Source organism: Triticum dicoccoides, chromosome 3A, assembly GCF_002162155.2.
Source record: "Triticum dicoccoides isolate Atlit2015 ecotype Zavitan chromosome 3A, WEW_v2.0, whole genome shotgun sequence".
In the NCBI taxonomy this organism is placed as follows: Eukaryota; Viridiplantae; Streptophyta; class Magnoliopsida; order Poales; family Poaceae; genus Triticum; species Triticum dicoccoides.
This window is the reverse complement of record NC_041384.1, coordinates 567,533,270-567,538,135: the sequence shown is the minus strand read 5'-3', so window position 1 is coordinate 567,538,135 and position 4,866 is coordinate 567,533,270.

Genomic DNA, 4,866 nt, shown 5'->3' with positions numbered 1-4,866 from the left:
CGGCGGAGCGAACGGAGGGAGGCGCGGTGCGGGAACGAAGGTGGCCGCGGGAATGGAGGCCAGCGGCGACGAGCTCGCTCGGTCGAGCTCGGGACCGAGTTGAGGGGAGACGGGGGTGGATCTGGGCAAGGCGAGAGGGGGAATAGCGGCCGGCTAGGGTTCCAGTTCTGGGGGAGAGAGAAGAGAGAGAGAGAGAGAGAGAGAGAGAGAGAGAGAGAGAGCCGGGGCACTTATCCACCCGCCACCGTCGGCGAGCTGGTCCGGTGGGGCTCGCCCCTGTTGCGACCCCGATCGGGGGAACAGGGGAGGGAAGGCGACCCGGGGAGGGGCTGGGCCGGACCGTCTAGGCCTGTCCCTGGTGGGCCAAGGCCCAGGGGGCAGGAAAGGCTTTTCTTGTTTCTTTTATATTTTTCCTTTTTAACCTTTTCTGTTTTCTATTATAGTTTCATTTTTTTAGTTTTATAAAATACCAAGTTAGTACCTAAATTAGTATCATTAATATAGGCCACTGCCATAATTAAGTTTAGCATTTAAATAAAATTCTTTGCAACTTTTGTTAATTAAAAGCATTTAAATAATTGGTTTATCCCCTGTTTTCTTTAGTTCAGGGCATTAAATTTTTTCACAAAAAAGTTGGTTCATCACCATAATTAGTTATGGAATATTTTCCACAAGATGAACATTTTATCTTTCATGTTTGAAGAAATATTATTTTGACTTTATTTTAAATTTGAAAAAGGCTTTGATTTTTATCATGTGGTAATTTGGCTTAGTTTAATTTGATGACATGAAATCATTAGGGGGAGATTACTGTAGCTTGACACTGTGGGTGTTACAGTATAATTTTACTAGTTGCTTTGTTGCAGCAATATAATCATTTACGAAATGTATTGTCCTGTACATGCGACGATGGTGTGAGGTTGCCGAAACATCCCCACTCTGAGACTTTGATGGTAGCCGTAACCTTCCTCTTGAAGGAAATATGCCCTAGAGGCAATAATAAAGTTATTATTTATTTCCTTATTTCATGATAAATGTTTATTATTCATGCTAGAATTGTATTAACCGGAAACATAATACATGTGTGAATACAGAGACAAAAATAGAGATTTAACCACAATTAACTCAGCATTACTTGGCACAACCCGGACATTTTAGTTTTAAAGTTTGAAAAATTTTGTTGTTTGCCTTTAATTCAATTTTGAATTTGAATCAGTTTTGAACTAACCTGAGATTAACTATAGTGACAGAGGTGACATGGCATCATTAGTAGGGAATTACTGTAGTCTAATTATCCGAGCGTCACAATTCTCCTCCCCTACAAGAAATCTTGTCCCGAGATTTGAGAGGCGGAAGGGGGAAGGTTCTGGTTACGAAATTCTAGCGAGTGTTCTCGGTCTTGGTTGCTCTTCTCGAAGAGGTAGATCCATTATGTTTGATGTCTTCATTTCTCTGCTTCAGTTCATCATGATGAAGTCGACATCCTTTCTTCGGAAATTTCATCGTACTTACGAAAGGACAAGGGGTAACTTCGGAAGAACGGGCCTTACAAGGTTGACTATCTGGAGGATAACTCAGGGAATGTGGTAGAAAGTAACTCTCGAATAGATGCTTAAGAAGATATCGAGAGTAAAGTAAGAAGGTACCATGAGAAGTTTCCAATGGGCAGGCAATCGTTGGATGGCCTAATCAGAAGGTGAAGGGGGTTCAGAGCAACGAAAATAAGTATTGCGTCTGATACCAGAATAGATCACTTGGCAGGTGGTCCGTGAATTACATAAGAAGTCAAGCGCGAAGAATAACTCTGACAACAGGGTGTACAGGAGAGTCAGGTTTCGATCCTGGGACCTGTGGATTATGGGCCCACCATGTGGGGTAAAAGTAGGAAGAGCGAGGACGTCTTGCACGATCATATAAGCAAGGTATGACAGAGGATAGCCTATCAGTTATGTCGGCAACAACATCAGTATCGAGGGCGAGGGACGAAGAGAACCATTTTCCTGCTCGTTGAATGAGGCGGACCAATAGGCAAAGTTCTCGTCCATCCGTGGCTACCGGAATGTCATCAACAATAGTAACAGGGTCTTGCTGATAGAATTGTACAATGAGGGGTTTACATAAGCAGGAGAATATTACTGCTTAGATCATATAGATCACAAGAAAGGTTAAACCAAACAATGGAAAGGAAAATATGATTATCGCATTAAACAGATCAATGGAAAGGAAAATGTGTTAAAACACATATTCCAGGGGTATATTCTTCCCAAGGACAAGCAGAGCACGATATCCATGACAGGATAGAAAGTAGAAAACCATTTAGGTAATGGGAGAGGAATTTTCATGGCATTACCCATACAACGGTGTTTGGATAATGGTTAAAGAAAACTTAGCATTGCGCTTTCAACGCTCTTATTGAATATCGAAGTACCACAAACATGCTTCGAGATAGCGTTGACATGGTCACCGGGTAGAGATCAGACTTTGGATACACGAAGGATCCATTAGGAACAACTTGTAGAATAAGTCTTACAATTTCCTCATGGAAGAATGGATAACCTTGCTAAAAAGGAATCTATAACAATAGGTTCTCTGGCAAGGTCTGCTAGGCATGACATCACCTTACCAGGTTATATAAGGACCAATGTTATGACTCTTGGAAAATGTCCCAACCATCATATCTGACCGAGTTTTAGTTTAGGTTGGTGCCAGGATACCTCAGGCTCAGGATGGCTGTGAAGAAAAGGTGCGACACAAATTAACGAGATGACATTGTAAGATTCTCGGGAATTGAACTATGGAAGCGAGTTCTGAAACAAGAGTTCATCATTAAATCAAGGAGGTGAGGAGGTGGCTGATTGACTCAGCGACAATTCATTGAGATTTCCAAAAGGATGGATTTCCACTCTTATGTGAACGAGGAGATATCATTTGTGAGATCAAATGATATAAAGAGGTATGCTCAAGGAAAACATACACATTTAAACATTGGTTGAAAGGTCCACCCGAAATATGGGTTTAGGTAGCATGATCAAAGTTAGAATGGTGATTCGGTAACCAATGGTCTAAGAATGAATTATCGATCATTAATTTTAAAGCAATAGGGTTGCTAGAAGATTTGAACTCGCGCAACATAATTCAATTATCGGTTTTCCGGTTAGAAACAACGCGGGGACCAAGGAATGAACGGATATGGCAAGAAGTATCACCTATATCAAGAATTCTTAAGAGGTGGTGAAATTCTCACGACATTCTTGACATAAAAAGAAGGTAATACTCCAAGGTAAAGGAGAACAAATGCTGGATAGCAAGGATCTCCAGCTATACAGAAAAACACGAACAAGTTTGTGTTGAACGGAAGGTAATAAAGTGGTCGATGATAACACCAATCATTGAGGGTAAGGATGTTATTTCTCATCATGAATTCAATTGATATCTTGGAATACCTCAGAATGTTGATGATGATCACGACACATTTGTCGAGAGGTTTCAAGAAGATGTAACCGATCGGCGATGACATCAATTCAACAGAATGATGAAGCGAAAAGTTATTGAAATCATGGGTACGACACAAACTCGAAATCAAGATTGTTGTTCAAGTACATTTGATATGACGAGGAAGATCGATGTAAGATTAGCTCAACGTCGAAATTTTTGCTCCGGGAAGAACGAACAGGTAGCACAGTTAATATCGGCAGGACAAGGATATAGCCAAGCAGGCTAGGAATGACGTGATCGAGTTCAAACTCGTAAGTAATGAAGGTTACCAAGAGTTGTTTAATCACAGTGCGGACTTGAGTCAGTCATCGGTGTCTTTGAGTGTTTAATAACTCAAAGCCCATGAAAAATTGGAATCAATGAGAAGGTAGCACTTGATGAAGAACTCATAAGAAGTTATGCAGTTCCATGATAATCTTGAGATACCAGGGGGGTAATACTCGATGACAGATCAAAGTAGAGGTTGGACTAGGGTAATGCTCTGCAAAAGACAAGTGCTCAAACTTGCACGAGAAATGGAATCAAGGAGAAACATGGTCGGAACCACGTCCACAGATACAAGATGAACTTATAACAAGGGGATAATTATTTTAAGAGAAGATTCCATGATAAGGTATACATCATTTCCATGGGCATGAACACAGGGTTCAAGGTCGACTCCCACTTGTTCAATGCATAACCTTTCATTCACCTCTCGTATTTCGAAAATGACATTAGTTGTTGAAAGTTTTTACCTGGTGCAATACCAAATAAGTATGACCCGTGAAATCTTTCGCATTCACACAGATTAAGGAAGGCATAGGTTTAACCCATCGACGCATATTATGAACACATACCCACAACTCCAGGAGCGAATAACTAAAGTTTGGGAGCAGAGCAAGGTTGACAAAAGCAGGGGATACAATTTACCAAAGGCATTATGTATCCAAAGAAAAGCTCACAATGTTTAATGAATATGAAGGACGGTGTCGAACAAAATCCAACAAAGGATCTAGTGGTCCATAAGGGATCTGATGTGAGTATCGGTACTCAACCAAAGGAAGAAATAATGCAAGGGGATCAGATTATAGAAACAACTGACTAACTCAAAGCTCAAATGCAAAGAAATTATGAATTCCAAGACAAGGGATCAGAAGCAATACTCTGATTAGGGGTGGATAAGTTGAATAGCCTTAGAGGTACAATCGATGGCAATTTGATTGGTCGAGGTCTAGCTCATGTTTAAAATGACGTCTGAGCCGGAAGGACGAAACGAAGGATCTGATTAAGGAATGCGAGCATTCGCAACATATTGATTCAACAGACTCAAACTGATAACGACTAAGGATGCCAACAAGATTACTGGACTTATGAGGTTAATCATAATGCAAG